At 41.6% G+C, this 18,903-nt stretch overlaps 1 protein-coding gene across 1 annotated transcript in view; it reads right to left on the bottom strand.

Moving 5' to 3' along the window:
- The window catches only part of PSD (pleckstrin and Sec7 domain containing), a 631,535-nt gene extending 613,490 nt beyond the window's left edge, over positions 1-18,045 (bottom strand). The window contains exon 1 of the mRNA XM_069753283.1: positions 17,959-18,045. The gene's annotated coding sequence lies outside the window, so the exon portion shown is untranslated. The remainder of the gene's footprint in view (positions 1-17,958) is intronic.
- Positions 18,046-18,903: the final 858 nt, after the last annotated feature.

Below are 18,903 nucleotides of genomic sequence, written 5' to 3'. Positions count from 1 at the left end.
TGGAGAAACCCCGTTCTGGTAGGCCATCAGTCAGGGACGAGTCTGAAGAGGCTATATGGGATAGCTACGTGGCACCCCAGGAGTCCAGATGCCACAATTATATTGCCTTCCTCATGGGGGAGGTGATGTCATGCTTGGAAACAAGGAGGGATCCCTTAATCAGGTAATACTGACATGCCACACCGTTCTGACTCCAGATCAGAAGGGTGAGCTCTAACCTGTTTTTCAGGGGAGCTTCCCTATAAATTCTGGTCTGGAGGCGGAGGTAAGTCAGTCTGCGGGAGGGACAGTGAGAGAAGAGGAGGCAAAGGACAAAAGCCTGGGGTCTGGAGCTGCGAGCGGGCTCGCCCAAGAGGAAAGCACCAAGAGACCGGACACCGGGGTCTGTGGTGGTGTGGGAATTGCAGACCCAGCCACTGAAACCGGAGGACAGGAGACAGCAAGTCTCCTGTCCGATCCAACACCTGCAGGTACCACAGCAAGTGAGGAGCCTGGGACTGCCAGAGAAAGGACAGTGCCCATGAAAGATTCAAGCTGTCAGCCATACAGGTTGAGAATACAGACACTGGGAGGACTCATGCAGAGCATCAGGCAGAAAGGGTCAGGGTCAGGAAGGCCTCTGAACCCACCTGGATAAGTGGATCCCAAGCTGTTTGCAAGCTGCCTGGACCCCGCCATCATCTGTTATCTGTACCCTGAACTGTACCTGAATTCTACCAGTAAAAGGTAAAGGAAACTGCTATCTCTGTGTCCTGCAATTAACTCCTGCACCCTCAGTCCTGCACCCCACTGCCAATCATCCCTCTTACCAACTACACCGGGAGCCCTGGCGGACCATGCTCTACCTGTGGGGAGCTATACCATTTAAGCTTCCAAACCATCAGCATCAGAATACCGCAGGTGGCATCACAAACATTGCTACATTAGACTTTATTCCCATTTCCATTAATCCCCTTTTTACTGGATGCCCAGGGCCACGGACCGGGTCATTGCCACCGTGACCACCCCCTTAAGAACAGAACCGACCCAGTACCGAGTACCCCACAGTCCTAGCAGACGCTCCAGCTACCTAAGGAACCCTAAAAATCTGTGCGTGCATGTGCTCGATATTTACACCTTAGTAAGACTACAGTTCATAAGGTGTTAAAGAAACGAATTGCGGCTGTTGCACGCTATTAATAGACCCAAACGATGCACGTTTGCTACAGACATGCTTCATGAGATCAACAATGATGCAAGATTTTTGCAGAAGATTGTGTTTAGCAATGAGGTGACCTTCCATATCTTTGGACATGTTCATCGCCATAACATCTGAATATAGGCTGCTGAACATCCCCATGCCTACGTTGAGTACGAACGTAACACCCCTAAAGTGAACGCGTGGTGTCGCCTGATACATGATAAGGTGATAGGCCCATTATTTTTCGCAGAGCGGTCTGTGACGGCAAACACGTATCTTGCTATGTTGGAATTGTATGTAGTGCCACAATTTCCAGAAGGTGTCATCTTTCAACAGGACGGCGCTCCTCCACACTATACCACCATTGTTCGTGAGTTTCTGGATAGAATATTCCCCCGGCAGTGCATAGGCAGGGATTCTGTCAAGCCATGGCCACCATGATCCCCGGATCTGACGCCCTTAGACTTTTACTTTTGGGGTTATGTGAAGCAACATGTTTCCATTGAACGTATCAATGACATTTATCACTTAAAACAGAGAATCACAGATGTTATTCACCAGACGTCCTTACCCATGTGTGGCAAGAACTTCACTATCGTTTGGATGTGTGTAGGGCAACAAATGGAGCCCACAACGAACTGCAGTGAATAGGTATGAAACTGGCAGAGTTTTTCTTTTATTTGGAGCAGATTTCACATTTCTATCCTTTTTTGTTGCTTTCCAGTGACTGGTCAAAAGTACACCATGACTTTACGGACACACTGTATTTATTTTGGATAGATGAATCCATTAAGTATTATACAATCATTTCAGTTGGTACTGTACAAAAAATGCAATCAAATAAGTGATAAAATGTTCGATAATTAATTTCACAGTTTCATATGAACAGTCTCATTTGCAATAATAACGATGAACAATAAGACATTAATATGTACTTGTTCCAATGTTCCAGCTGCTAATGAACAATTGTTTCGGAACACGATCAACCAATGACTAAAAGACCTATTTAGGATTTGAATCTCCACTTCCCTTTTTTTTACTGGTCTAATCATTGAATGAATGAACACTCTCTATTTATATTACATGATGTTTGAAAGATGAACAAGATTTTTTTTTGCTTGCATAAACGATTTCATGTAGGATGAACAAGCAGTTTTGGCCACATGGTTCAGTCACTCAACTGTCACAATACTGTAACAGGATTATCCAGAGCAATGTGCTCCTTCCCTATCTCTCAAACTAGGGAGACCCTAGGCTATCCCTGTTCCCCAGATTACCCCTGATGATGGAGATGCTGGGGTCTCATACCTTTCTATGCTTCTATATGCACGTTAAACTGTTTCCTCCCCACCCAGCGAGGTATTGGACTGAAGTGTATAGGGTAACACAAACCAGACAGACAGAAGATACAGGCAGGGATAAAAGAAAACTACAATCATACAAATATACTCACAAAACAAATGAGTGGAAATCAAGGGAACAGTTATAGAGAAAAAACAAATGGGTAGAGGATTAGGATAAAACACACAATACCAAATACACACAGATATTTCCTGAGAACAACACCAAACGACTGCTACTAATTCAGACTACTCTCTCAACACTAAACCAGGAAGTTGTAACCTATCACTAGCAATTCTCCAGTGAAATTGGTGAGCATATATGCCTGAGAGGAGTGGCCAACACAGAACAGCTGAGATCATTTAGGAGAACTCCAGGATGACCTGCACTACTAAAAGTAAGGAGAAGAAGTTCTAATAAGTGCAAGAGTTTGTGTAACCAGATGCTGCGATCTCCTGGCCCCTCTCTGTTGTGGTATCCCCGTGGCATCAACATTACACAATTATTGTGCACGATGGGTCGTTATAGTTAGAATCAGAAGGATTACCAGCTAGTGTAAATGCGCCTCAAAATTAAGTTCACGTGAGCATATACAAATAGTCCAATTTTCATCCAGACAAAATGGACAATTTTTTTTCATCTGTATTGCATCTGGTTTTTATACATCAACAGTTGTTAAAATAAAAAAAAAATAGATATGTTTTCCTATTTAAAGAATTGCAACAAATCTGTAAAAATCGAATGCTATATGGATTCAATTTTTTTGCGCATATAGATTTGAAAAGATGTGTCTCATACGAAACATGGAAGAGACGAGTGTGTGCTGTGATTTCTTTTTTCTAGTGGTTACTTGAGCTGTGTAAAAAATAAAATAAAAAAAACGATTAACTGAACGGCCCTGTTAAATAACATACAGTGGGTACGGAAAGTATTCAGACCCCTTTAAATTTTTCAATGTTTCACTGCAGCCATTTGGTAAATTCAAAAAAGTTAATTGTTTTTCTCATTAATGTACACTTTGCACGCCATCTTGACTGAAAAAAACAGAAATGTAGAAATTTTTGCAAATTAAATAAAAAAGAAAAACTGAAATATCACATGGTAATAACTAGTATTCAGACCCTTTGCTCAGACACTCATATTTAAGTCACATGCTGTCCATCTCCATGTGATCCTCCTTGAAATGGTTCCACTCCTTCATTGGAGTCCAGCTGTGTTTAATTAAACTGATAGGACTTGATTTGGAAAGTCTATATATGGAGGTCTATATAAGACCTCAAAGCCCACAGTGCATATCAGACCAAATGAGAATCATGAGATCAAAGGAACTGGCCAAGGAGCTCAGAGACAGAATTGTGGCAAGGCACAGACCTGGCTAAGGTTACAAAAGAATTTCTGCAGTACTCAAGGTTCCTAAGAGCACAGTGGCCTCCATAATCCTTTAATGGAAGAAGTTTGGGATCACCAGAAATCTTCCTAGACCTCACCGTCCAGCCAAAATGAGCAATCGTGGGAGAAGAGCCTTGGTGAGAGAGGTAAGGAAGAACCCCTAGATCACTGTGGCTGAGCTCCAGAGATGCAGTTGGGAGATGGGAGAAAGTTCCACAAAGTCAACTATCACTGCAGCCCTCCACCAGCCGGGCCTTTATGGCAGAGTGGCAAGACGGAAGCCTCTCCTAAGTGCAAGACATATCAAAGCCCGCATAGAGTTTACTAAAAAACACATGAAGGACTATGAGAAATAAGATTATCTGGTCTGATGAGACGACGATAGACCTTTTTGGTGATAATTCTAAGCAGTATGTGTGGAAAACAACAGGCACTGCTCATCACCTGCCCAATACAATCCCAACAGTGAAACATGATGGTAGCAGCCTCATGCTATTGGGGTGTTTTTCAGCTTCAGGGACAGGACGACTGGTTGTCATTGAAGGAAACATGAGTTCGGCCAAGTACAGAGATATTCTGCATGAAAACCTCTTCCAATGTGCTCTGGACCTCAGACTTGGCAGAAGGTTCACCTTCCAACAAGACAATGACCTTAAGCACACAGCTAAAATAACAAAAGAGTGGCTTCAGAACATCTCCATTTCTGTTTTTTTGTGCAGAGTGTACATTAATGAGAAAAAAATGAACTTTTTTGAATTTACCACTGTAGGTTCGATTGCTGTAGTTGTTTTCATAGACAGCACTCGGACAGAAAATACTGTTTGTCAACACAGCATTAAACCGTAAGGTGTAGATAAGTAAGGAAAACAACAATATATATTCTACAAATATGATTACAATATACTTATAGCAATTTATGTACCTAGTGTAAATATTGTTTCTCGGCTCTGAGTGAGTCATTGGTAGTAGATCTATATGAAACCATAGCTACGTCATTTTCACCTACAGTAAAAAAAAAAAACATATTAAAAAATGGTAGAGATTATACATTTATGTTTTATCTTTAAAAATTATCTACAAAAAATGACACCAGAGGAAGTGTTTGATGTTGCAGTGTCCATTAAAAAATTACTCAGCCATGCCACGTAATTTTCAACCTTCAATTTACATTAGAAAGCAAGTGAGACTTCACCAAACAACTCACAAAACAAGAAGGCTATCTATGACACGTATGACACTATCTCATCTCAAGGCCTTTCTACCAATGAAATTTACATTGGAATCAATTTTTTTTTATTTTCATAAGGGTATCAGGAGAAAGTGGACACAAAATTTGTTGTGCAATTTCTCCTGAGTATGCCGATACCCTATATGTGGGGAAAAGCCAATGTTTGGGTGCATGGCAGGGTTCAGAAGGGAGGGAGCACTGTTTGACTTTTTGAACGCAAAATTGGCTAGAATCACTGGTGGCTCCATGTCACGTTTAGAGACCCCCTGATGTACCTAAACAGTGGAAACCCCACAATTCTAACTCCAACCCTAACCCCAACATACCCCTAACTCTTATCCCAACCCTAACCATAATCCTAACCACAAACCTAACCACAACACACCTTTAAACTTAATCCCAACTTTACCCATAACCACAAACTTAACCCCAACACACCCAAACACTAATCCCAACCCTAACCATAACCCTAGCTACAAACCTAACCCTAATACACCCCTAACCCTCATCCCAACCATAACCACAACCATAACCCTAACCCAAACCCTAACTCTAGCCCTAACCCTAGCCCTAACCCTAGCCCCCATCCCTAATGCTAGCCCTAACCCTAACTTTATCCCAACTCAGTTTCGCCCAACCCTAAACCTATTTTTACCCCAACTCACTTTTGCCCAACTCTAACCCTAATGGAAATAAATATATTTTTTATTTCATTATTTTTACCTAACTAAAGAGGTGATAAAAGGGGGTTTTATTCACTATTTTTTTTATTTTCATCAGTTTGATAGGGTCTATCACAGTGATCAAAATGAACCAATAGGAAAAATGTCCTATTGTTGCTGGGTGCCAGCCGGCAGATCTTGGCAAAGTGCACTGCGCATGCACCCGCCATTTTCACCCAGAATAAGATGCCGAAGGCCCCGGGGGACTTCATGGGGGATGCCTGGACACCAGAGGTACAGGAGGGGGTGATCGGGGGACCATATTTCTCTCTTCTCTGATGTGCGATCACATCAGAGGAGAGAGACATTAAATGGAAAATCTGATTTTTTTTTCTTTTTGAGGTTGCCGTTATACCGTTAATAATGGCAGTCGCACCACGACCCGAATAATGTTCTCTGGGGTCTCAGCTATCCCCGGTAACAGAGACCCCGGAGAAATTGCGACTCTGGCGGGCGCTATGAACTTAAACCTCAGCACCATTAAAAAGCGGCGCTGTGGTTTAAGTACTCTTAACTGCCGCCATTAAAAGGCATATCGGCGTTAAGAGGTTAAAGGAAACATGACAGCTGAAACATGCTGTCCAATCCACAGACAGCATGTAACAGGCACTGACTGTATGATCTCAGCCAAGTATGATTGACTCAGAAACACTGCAGCATTTCAGAGAAAAGCATACAGTACTTTAAAAGCCACTGGGGACTCCCGCTGCCCTGGATTGGCAGATCTCTCCCTACATTCGCATATAGCAAAAGACCTGTCCCTCCAGGGCAGAAGCCACTGGAGACCTGCTTGACTGAAGAGTCTCTAGCAAGCGAGGCTTGGTCCTTGGCGGCTTCAAAAGTATGCTATTCTCTGAAGCGCTGCAGCGTTTCCGTATTAAATATACCTGGCTGAGATCATATACCCAAGATCTGATACACAGGCAGCATGTATCAGCTGTCAGGATCACTTTAACCCCTTTCTGACATCTGACGTACTATCCCGTCGAGGTGGTATGGGCCCGTATGACCACCGACGGGATAGTACATCAACACCGATCAGACGCGCTCTTGGAGGGCCAATCAGGGCCCGGTGTCTGCTGACTATCACAGCTGACACCCGACACTATGTGCCAGGAGCGTCACGGACAACTCCTGGTACATTAACCAGGATCAAACATGAACACAGCATTCCGGCGGCATAGGGAAGCATTGTGCAGGGAGGAGGCCCCCTGCGTGCTTCCCTGAGAAGTTCAGAGCAATGCGATGTGAACGTGTTGCAACAAGCGTCTCCTCCGTCCTCCTCCCTGCAGGCCCCGGATCCAAAATGGCCACGGGGCTCCTTCCGGGTTCTGCAGGGAGGCGACTTGCAAGCGCCTGCTCAGAGCAGGCACCAGCAAGCCTTCTGCAGTGCCTGTCAGCTCGCTGATCAGACACTGGGACAAAGTTTAAAAAAAAATATTTACATGTGTAAAAAAAAAAAAAAAAAAAATCCTAAATAAAGAAAAAAAAATATTGTTCCAATAAATACATTTCTTTATCTAAATTTTTAAAAAAAGTACACATATTTAGTATTGCCACGTCCGTAACGACCCGACCTATAAGGGCAGTCCCACATGTCCAGATAATTCCGGTACCGGAAAAATCGGTACCGGAATTATCCGTGTCTGTGTGCCTGTGCGTTTCAGTGGCACATCATAGGGGTGGATATTCATCACTGTAAATGAGCGGCCCCACGTGACCGCTCATACAGTAGAAGGTGCGGCCAGGACAGGAAGCAGCGCCAGCCAGCGAGGGAGCCAGGTGAGTATTTTAAGAACAGCGGGCGGGCGCACAAGGGGTGAGAGGGGGGTGGGGACATGGACCTTTATTTTAAACATGAGAAACAACAAAAAAAAAGGATTATTCATATCTTCTTTACAGCAAATGCTGCTGCAGAGAAGATATGAATCGCGGCTTCAGCACCATGTGGGGGGGACAGCGCTTACTGTAGCGCTGTCTCCTGCACGGCACACGGACTGCACATGGACAACGTCCGTGTGCGGTACGTGTTTTCCACAGACCCATTGACTTTAATGGGTCCGTGTAATCCGTGCGCTCCCACGAACACTGACATGTCTCCGTGTTTGGCACACGGAGACACGGTCCGCAAAAAATCAATGGCATCTGCACAGATGCATTGATTTCAATGTGTCTACGTGTGTCAGTGGCTCCGGTACATGAGGAAACTGTCACCTCACGTACCGGAGCCACTGACGTGTGAAACCGGCCTAAAACTGTCCCACTAGTTAACCCCTTCAGTGAACACCGTAAAAAAAAAACCGAGGCAAAAAACAACGCTTTATTATTATACCGCCAAACAACATGTGGAATAACACGTGATCAAAAGGAGGGATATAAAAAAACATGGTATCGCTGAAAACGTCATCTTGTCCCGCAAAAATCGAGCTGCAATACAGCATCATCAGTGAAAAAATAAAAAAGTTATAGTTCTGAGAATAAAGTGATGCAAAAATAATTATTTTTTATATAAAATAGTTTTTATTGTATAAAAGCGCCAAAACATAAAAAAAGATATAAATGAGGTATCGCTGTAATCGTACTGACCCGAAAAATAAAACTGCTTTATCAATTTTACCAAACGCGGAACGGTATAAACGCTCCCCCCAAAAGAAATTCATGAATTGCAGGTTGTTGGTCATTCTGCCTCACAAAAATCGGAATAAAAAGCGATCAAAAAATGTCACGTGCCCGAAAATAGTACCAATAAAAACGTCAACTCGTCCCACAAAAAACAAGACCTCCCATGACGAAAATATGGAAAAATTATAGCTCTCAAAATATGGAGACGCAAAAACAATTTTTTGCAATAAAAAGCGTCTTTTAGTTAGTGACAACTGCCAATCATAAAAATCCGCTAAAAAACCCGATATTAAAATAAATCAAACCCCCCTTCCTCAACCCCTTAGTTAGGGAAAAATAATAAAAAAATGTATTTATTTCCATTTTCCCATTAGGGTTAGGGTTAGGGTTGGGGCTAAAGTTAGGGTTAGGCTTGGGGCTAAAGTTAGGGTTAGGGCTAAAGTTAGGGTTAGGATCGGGGCTTAAGTTAGGGATGGGGCTAAAGTTAGGGTTAGAGTTTGGATTACATTTACAGTTGGGATTAGGGTTAGGGGTGTGTCAGGGTTAGGGGTGTGGTTAGGGCTATGGTTGAGATTAAGGTTAGGGGTGTGTTGGAGTTAGGGGTGTGGTTAGGCTTGGGATTAGGGTTAGGGGTGTGTTGAGGTTAGGGGTATGGTTGGGATTAGGGTTAGGGGCGTGTTTGGGTTAGGGGTGTGGCTAGGGTTATGGTTAGGGTTGGATTAGGGTTAGGGGTGTGTTTGGGTAAGAGTTTCAGTTAGAATTGGGGGGATTCCACTGATTAGGCACATCAGGGGCTCTCCAAACGCGACATGGCATTCTATCTCAATTCCAGTCAATTTTGCATTGAAAAGTCAAATGGCGCTCCTTCCCTTCCGAGCTCTGCCATGCACCCAAACAGTGGTTTACCCCCACATATGGGCTTACTCAGGACAAATTGCACAACAACTTTTGGGGTCCAATTTCTCCTGTTACCCTTGGTAAAATAAAACAAATTGGATCTGAAGTAAATTTTTTGTGAAGAAAAGTTAAATGTTAATTTTTTGTTAAACATTCCAAAAATTCCTGTGAAACACCTGAAGGATTAATAAACTTCTTGAATGTGGTTTTGAGCACCTTGAGGGGTGCAGTTTTTAGAATGGTGTCACGCTTGGGTATTTTCTATCATATAGACCCCTCAAAGTGACTTCAAATGTGATGTGGTCACTAAAAAAAATGGTTTTGTAAAAATGAGAAATTGCTGGTCAACTTTTAACCCTTGTAACTCTCTAAAAAAAAATTTGGTTCCAAAATTGTGCTGATGTAAAGTAGACATGTGGGAAATGTTACTTATTAAGTATTTTGTGTGATATATCTCTGTGATTTATGGGCATAAAAATTCAAAGTTTGAAAATTGCTAAATTTTCAAACTTTTCGCCAAATTTCCATTTTTTCACAAATAAAAGCAGGTAATATCAATGAAATTTTACTACTATCATGAAGTACAATATGTCACAAGAAACATTGTCAGAATCATCAGGATCCATTGAAGCGTTCCAGAGTTATAACCTCATAAAGGGACAGTGATCAGAATTGTAAAAATTGGCCCGGTCATTAACATGCAAACCATCCTTGGGGGTAAAGGGGTTAAGACAAAAATATTGTTTTTTCATCATACCACCACCATAAAAATAATGGAATTAAGAGTGATCAAAAAGTCGTATTTAAATGAATATTATATCACTGGAAACATCATCTTGTCCCACACAAATCAAGCCCACATATAGCTCTGTCCGCAGAAAAATAAAAATGTAACATTATAGCTCTCAGAATAAGATGCTGCTAAAAAAACCTTTTTTTTGTAAAAAAAAATATTTTTAGTGTGCAAAAATAAATAAACTTAAAAAGCTATATAAATTCGGAATCTATGTGATCTTAAATTGTCTTTCACACTGTAATTACAATAAGGCTGGGCTTACACTTATCATGTGCTCTACACTGAGCACTTACATCAGAGTTTCCATCTAAGGCCGGGGTCACACTTAATGTATGAAAAATCGGTCCGATTCTCTCGGCCAAGAGTTGCACAAGTGTTCTCCGTATGGTCATCCATGTGTAATGTGTTTGCATGCGATGATGCGACTTCCTGGCATCTATGCATCTGCAAGACATGCGTATGGCTTTACATTTCTCACTGCTTTTTCCCAATGAATTTAATGGCTCAATGGGCTGAAATGAAGAAAATGTGTGCGCATTTCTCGCAAGCTACACTGATGATCCGTGTGGTGTCTGATTTTTTTCTCGCAGCCATAGACTTGCATTGGCGAGACTCGGCCGATATACGTGTAAAATCGCAGCATGCTGCGATTTCACTCGCACGTAGAATAAGCCCGAGAAAAAAAACGGTGATGTGAGCTGCCCCATAGATTAACACTGGTTCGAGTGCTATTTAACGCTAGTGTGACCCTGGCCTAAATCTGTGAATAATGTCGATCAGACAAAACCCAGATGGAACCATTCACTCCTCCCACCGCCGCCTGCTCACAGCTTATTGGCTGCAGCAGTCACAATCCGTTGGCATCGTTTACAAAGACTGGGACCATTGCGCTAGATCGCTGGCACCTGTTTTTTTTTTAAATGATAGGTCGTTAGATCCTTACAAGTAATACTTGTCAGTAATTGTTAGCATTATCTCACTCGGTACTGTAAACTTACTAAAAACCCACAAAATGCTACAGTTTACAATTCTGTCGATACACAAATATTATGACTCGATTTTGCAGTAATCGTAGCAACAAACTGAAGTTTCACCACAATGAACGAATAGACCTTTTTACATTGTAGCAAAGCGTAATGGCGTGGAAGCACAGAAGGTAAGATTTTTTTTCTTACTTTTTTTTGTTATTACGCAAGATTGAAAGATTGAAACCTTTTTGGAGAATGATACTACCACACTACCGCACCATTGGCAGTTTTGGCAGCCAGTGGTCTGGAAAAGATAAGTCACATTTCCTTAGGAGCAATAGTAGCAGCCGTATTAGAAACATCTGAATAGAATTTTTATAATTTGGCAGAAGACAATTGAAAGACGTGGGTTATTACTTATACACATGGAAATGCAGTGTGTTTGCGCTCTCTAGGGGGGAAACAGTGCCCCTACAGGACTGTATTATGTGTGCTGCTATGTAATACCCCCATCAGACACCATACCCTATCTTAATAGTAACACCTCCATAATACAGAATGCAATGCAGCATTCCATATATTTCTTATGGTCTCTAATAAAATCTGATAGAAAATAACTTCTGTATAAAATCAGAGACACATGGAGGTGCAGTAAGGGTCCACAGAATTTTATGGGTGCTGAAGTGGATTCTATCACATTCTATAAAAATGTCCAAGTAACTAATTAGCACTGTTTAAAACACTGTTTTTAAAAGTGTAATATAATACTTGTGTTTGGGGTCATGCCGTAAATTGTGCACTATATACAGCTTAAAGATGCATACCAGATGCCGCATGAAACCAATTTAATTTTCTTTAATTTATTTATTTATTTTAGCCATTTATTGTCAAACTACTGTGTTTTTTCTTTTTAAATCATAATGACAACCCAAAACATCCAAATGACCCTGATCAAAAGTTTACATACCCTGGTGATTTTGGCCTGATAAAGTGAACAGAAGTTGACACAAATGGGTTTGAATGGCTACTAAAGGCAACAACCCCACCTGTGACTTCTTTGCTTGTAATCAGTGTGTGTGCATAAAAGATGAGTTTCTGGGATCCTGTTGTGAATTCTGCTCTTGGGTTCCCTCCAGTGGTGGTAGGTGGGAATGCAGTTGTCTCTGAGTCACAGTCCTGGCCAGGTGTATCTGCTAATTGCTGTTCTGACTGGGATATTTAAGTGTGCAGGATTCATTAGCCCTTTCCAGTTGTCAATGTTTCTTTGGAAGTATTGGATATCTGCCTGGCCTCACCTGCTTAGCTGCCAATTTTTTTTTTTTGTATCTGTGGCACACTGTTGTGTGCTTGTTTCAGTTTACTCCTGCTCTGTTTGTAGGATTCACTGGAGTTGCAGATATACGCTCCTACATCTTTACTTGGATGTAGGAAGTTTTTTTGTATATTCTGCTGTCGATTTTTTGATGGGTTTTAATAGAGACCGCACAGAACTCTGTCCTATCCTGTCCTATCTAGCTAGAGTGGCCTCCTGTGCTAAATCCTGTTTTTCTGCCTGTGTATGTTTTTTCCTCTCCGACTCACCGCCAATATTTGTGGGGGGCTGTCTATCCTTTGGGGATTTTCTCTGAGGCAAGATAGTATTTCGATTTCCATCTTTAGGGGAATTTAGTCCTCCGGCTGTGACGAGGTGTCTAGGTGTGTTAGGTACACTCCACGGCTACTTCTAGTTGCGGTGTTAAGTTCAGGGTTGCGGTCAGTATAGTGGCCACTTTCTCCAGTGAAAGTTCTCATGCAGCTCCAAGGTCACCGGATCATAACAGATCCAGACAGACTCTTGCATCTTTCATCCAGCCACTGACCTATCTGGATCGTCAGTCATGGGGAAAGCAAAAGAATTGTCAATGGATCTACGGGAAAAGGTAGTTGAACTGTATAAAACAGTAAAGGGATACAAAAAGATATCCAAGGAATTAATAATGCCAGTCAGCAGCATTCAAACTGTGATTAACAAATGGAAAATCAGGGACTCTGTAAAAACAAAACCACGGTCAGGTAAGCCAAGTGTTGTCCACAACTGCCAGGAAAATTGTTCGGGATGCAAAGAAAAACCCACAAATAACATCAGCTGAAATACAGGACTCTCTGAAAGCTAGCAGTGTGACTGTTTCAAGATGCACAATAAGGAGGCACTTGCAGAAAAATGGGCTGTATGGTCGAGTCACCAGAAGAAAGCCATTACTGCACAAATGCCACAAAGTATCTTGCCTACAATATGCAAAACAGCACAGAGACAAGACTCAAAACTGCTGGAACAAGGTAATTTGGAGTGATGAGACCAAAATTGAACTCTTTGTCCACAACCATAAACGTTACATTTGAAGAGAGGCAAACATAGCCTATGATGAAATGAACATCATTGCTACTGTAAAGCACGGAGGTGGATCCCTGATGTTTTGTGGATGTGTGAGCTACAAAGGCACAGGAAATTTGATTAAAGTTTAAGAAAAGATGAATGTAGCATGTTATCAGCAAATACTGAAGGCGAATTTGCAATTATCAACGTGGAAGCTGTGCATGGGAAGTACTTGTGTGAGGAGGAGAGCCAACCTTGGCGTGCCTTGTCCGGGACAAGTCCGGAACCATCGGTGCTGTCACCCGAGTTGCAGGGGGGAGAGTTTAGTTCTCTGGACAGACTTTTGAACTTAAGACCAAGGGGCATGGAGAGCATAAAAGGGCAACAGTGCATGGGAACAGGCAGAGTGGTGGTGGGAAGCTGTAGTGTTCGGAGGCTGAGAGTCCTCCCATGCCATGTAGTCAGGATAAAGTAGGCCCAAGCCAGAGGGGCCTATAGAGGCTTACCGGAGACTATAGGCAGAGACGCTCCACGAGATTCCCGACTGTTCCCACTCCCGTAACGTCACTCATCGTGAGTGATTCCTAATTATGCCCAGACTGCAGGGGGAACACTCCAAGATGGGACAACCAGGCCACAGACCGAGTATGGCTGCCTGACAGATTTGCTCACGTATACTCCAGTGCTGTGTCGGCGCTTAAAAGAAAGGACTGTCTCCTCTCCAGTTCATCTCCTCTTGGATCAATGAACAGCAACCGGACATCCCAGGACCACCATCGACATAGGGACCCAGGACCCCTTCTGGACCAGGACAACACCGGATTCTTCAAGCGTTCAAACAGGAACGCCCCCGCCATCATCGCAGAGACTGCTTCTCATCGACACCAGATAAGTTTGAAGCCTTGAACTCTCCCCTATCATTTCATACAACTGTTGCCCCTAAATATATCAAACATAGAGTTAACTTCCTCCCCTCAATTTATCTACTCCCTGTGCGCAGTGCTGCTGTTATATTAAATCCCTCTGTTAACCCTTGCTCTGCCTCCAACTGTTACTGCATCCTGACAGGTGCTTTCACTTGGACATTCCAACATGAAAATGATCCAACACAAGGTCAAATTGACCTGTCATTGGCTACAGCAGAGCAAAGTGAAGGTTCTGGAGTCTTCTGACCTCAATATCATTGAGCCACTCTGGGGAGATCTCAAGCACGCAGTTTATGCTAGACAACCCAGGAATTTACAGGAACTGGAGGCTTTTTGCCAAGAAGAGTGGGCAGCTTTACCATCTGAGAAAATAAAGAACCTCATCCAAAATTACCACAAAAGACTTCAAGCTGTCATTGATGTTAGAGGGGAAAATACACGGTATTATGAAATAGGGTATGTAAACTTTTGATCAGGGTCTTTTGGATGTGTTGGGTTGTCATTATGATTTAAAAAGAGAAAACACAGTAGTTTGACAATAAATGGCTTTACCCAAACACTAACCATGACTGGAGAAAAAGTTTTGGTGTTATCATTCATATTCTCTGAAAAAAGGCCAAGAAAGTAAAAATTCTGCTGTTGCATGTACACTTTTGGGCACAACTGTATATACACTATATATAAATATGCAAACACACACATATATATATATAGTGCCTTAAAAAGTATTCATATACAGTGAACGTTTCCACTTTTTTCACGTAACACTCACAAACTTAAATATATTTCATATGTATTTTGGGGTGGAATTTTATGTGGTATAACAATACAAAGTAGCAAGTATTTGTGAAGTGTAAAGGGAATGATAAATGGTTTTCGAAGTACTTTAAAAATATAAATCAGAAAATTGTGATGTATATTTGTATTTAGCCCCCACTGAGTCAATACTTTGTTGGATCACCTTTTGCTGCAATTACTGCTGCAAGTATTTTGAGTATGTCTCTCCCAGCTTTGTACATCTAGTGACTGAAATTTTTTCCCATTTTTCTTTGCAAACTAGCTCTAGCTCAGTAAGATTGGATGGAGAGCATCCGAACAGCAATTTTCAAGTTTTACCACAGATTGTCAATGAGATTTAGGTCTGGACTGTGACTGGGCCATTCACACACATGAATATGCTTTAATCTAAACCATCCATTGCTGCTCTGGCTGTATGTTTAGGGTCAGTGTCCTGCTGGATGGTGAACCTGCAACCCAGTCACAAGTTTTTTCCAGTCTATAACAGGTTTTCCCCTAGGATTGCCCTGTATTTAGCTCCATTCATCTTATCATCAACTCTGACCAACTTCCTTATCCTTGCTGAATAAAAGCATCCCCACAATATGATGCTGCCTCCACCATATTTGATGGTGGGGATGGTGTTTTAAGGGTGATTTGCTGAGTTTGTTTTTTGCCACACATAGTATTTTGTATTTACCCCAAAAAATTCTTCTTTGGTCTAATCTGACCAGAGCACCTTCTTCCACAAGATAACTGTGTCCACTACACGGCTTTTTGCAAACTGCAAATAGGACTTCTAATGACTTGCTTTCAAATTGTCTTTGCCACCCTTCCATAAAGGCTTGATTTTTGGAGCATATGACTAGTAGTTGCCCTGTAGGCCGATTATCTTACCTGAACTGCCGTACAGCCGTACAGCCGTACAGCCAACTCTTCCCTCTCCTAGTGTATCCTCACCCACCCCCTGCAGACTGTGAGCCCTCGCGGGCAGGGTCCTCCCTCCTTATGTACTCGTGTGCCTTGTTATCTGCTCATGTTTAATGTATTTGTCTATATTTGCCCCGTATTCACATGTAAAGCGCCATGGAATAAATGGCGCTATAAAAATGTATAATAATAATAATAATAATAACTGTGAAACTCTGCAGCTCCTCCAGAATGATCATAGCCTTTTGGCTATTTGTCTAATTAGTGCTCTCCTTCCTTGGGATGTCAGTTTAGGCAGACGGCCATGTCATGGTTGGTTTGCAGTTGTGCCATACACTTTACATTTTGGATGATGGATTGAACAGTGGTTTGTGACATGTTCAGAGATTGCGGTATTTTTGTTATAACCTAACCCTGCTTTACTCTTCTCCACAATTCTATCCCTGACCTGTCTGGTGTAACCCTTGGTTTTCATTATACTGTAGGATCATTAATGTTCTCAAACAAATAAATAAACAATAAATTACCCACATACTGACTTTACTAATTATGTGACTTCTTTAGGCAATTGATTAGTCAGACTTTTATTTAGGGGTATTAGACTACAGGGGGCTGAATACAAATGAACATCACAATTTTCAGATTTACATTTTTAAAATATTTAGAAAACTATGTATCATTTCCTTCTATACTTGCGAAATTGTGTTGGTATATCTCATAAAATCCCCCCAAAATACATTGAAGTTTGTGGGTGTAACATGAAAAATAAGGAAACGTTCATGGGGTATGAATACTTTTTCAAGGCACTGTGTATATAAACATACAAACACACATACACTATATATATATATATATATATATATATATATATATACACAGATATAAATACACATACAAACATATACATGTAGATATATCCGTGTATAATATGTGAATAAACTGTAATCATTTTAAATGCATATAAATTTGGTAAATATACATGTATCATAAGATGAACTCAGCATGGGCATTTTATGCTATAAAATTGTTGTCAGTATAATGTAATAATAAAATATTGTTTTTCAATTACTGTAAGAAAGAAATTAATTTATGATTTAATAATACTCATGTCAAAATGACTTGATTAGAAAATGGGGGCAAGGAAATAAAGACAATTGGTAATATTAATTACATAGGACTACAGGCTATGATTACAGGGTAAAGAAGCATTTCAAGCGTTGAAAATGACATAAGTAGAATATTAACTCCTATGTCCTCTGCAGTGTGAATCTTGAGGTGGTTACAAACCCTGTGGTGCTGACGCCGCTGCTTACGGGGGTCAGGTAAGATTTTGTCTCTAGCTGTAAAATATGCGTTTCCCTTTGCTACTCAGAAGGCTAATGACTGCAATTTAGCATGAGCCGGATGAGCTAAAAGGGTTAAGTCACATGCATTCTGAAAAATACCTAAAAAATGCACCCCGATCCTATTAACCTCAACTTAACTTTTAATACCTGTAAGGAAATACCCTTGGAGGATAGCGAAAACAGATCATGCTGTATTTTACAGATTGAGAAATCTGTCGTTATGGTAACCGGAGTAATACCATGGTTGCAAATCTGTTTTCTATTTCTAAGGGGCTACAATCACTAACAGGGATGTCTGTGATATTAATATGTGTAGAAGAAGCGAGCGAGACTGAGCGCTGCCTGCAATGTTGCATCTCTCCCAAGGTGTCCTCTAGCCGGCTGCAGGCAAGACCTAATAACAAGCAGACCCACCCTGTTCTGCCTGTGCCAGCACCTTCCTCCTGCAGATACACCATACCCCTACCATACATCCTCACTCACCTGCACTGGTAGGAACACATGTGCCCCACTGGCTGGATCTGAGCAGGAGAAGAAACAACTTGGGTGGCTTACAATCGCATGGTGCTGAAAAGACAGCTCCAAGATAATATATAGCTTCCATCTGAGCATGCTCACAACTGCAGAATAGACTGTCCCATTGGGGAGGCTGTAGTCCTGGCTGAACAAAGGGTAGATAACAATCAGTCACGGAGAACACGCAGCTGGAGGGGCACGACTGAATACCAAATATATACAAATACAAAAAAAAATCCCTGAAATATCGCACACGTCAGGATTTCGACAATAGAAGAAAAATCCTTACATTGTGGACATAGATCAAAAAACACAAAAATGAAGTTCTACTTTGAAAACATTTTACGAAAAATATTAGAAAAAAATAGTAATCATTTTAATAATTATTTCTGGAAATGCTATATTTACCTGAACCTTTTAGAGAATTCTAGTTATTTTATGGTTTACCGACAGATTTTTAGCAAACTGTAGTCTGTAGTCCACTTGTTATACAAAATGCAGAGGCGAGACGTGCAAGCAAAACTGTGAATAGCATGTGCCTGTCACTGGGGCACTATGTGTGGAAGACTGGCGGCTCTTATAGGGCTTAGCGCTAGTCCTTCAGTCCCTCAATGGGGAAGGTGCAGCTGTGCTGGGGGAGAGAATGGCTAGAAGGTTGGAGGAGTGTTTAAACTAGGGATTGGGGGGAAGGTATTCATTTTATAGGAGGGGAAGATAGTGCAGATAGAGACCTGGGCACAAATAAGGAAGTTGGGGGTGGCGGCGGCATGGGGGGTGTGGTTAGAACAGTTAATAATTTAAGAAAGAATAGAGGTACAGAGAAGAACATCAAGTGCATGTATACTAATGCCAGAAGCCTCGCCAACAAAATGGACGAATTAGAATTAATGTTGTTGGAGCATAATTATGACA

The sequence above is a fragment of the Ranitomeya imitator genome, chromosome 2 (assembly GCF_032444005.1).
Source record: "Ranitomeya imitator isolate aRanImi1 chromosome 2, aRanImi1.pri, whole genome shotgun sequence".
NCBI lineage: Eukaryota > Metazoa > Chordata > Amphibia > Anura > Dendrobatidae > Ranitomeya > Ranitomeya imitator.
The sequence above is the reverse complement of the archived record's forward strand: the minus strand, read 5'-3'. Positions and strand labels throughout refer to the sequence as shown.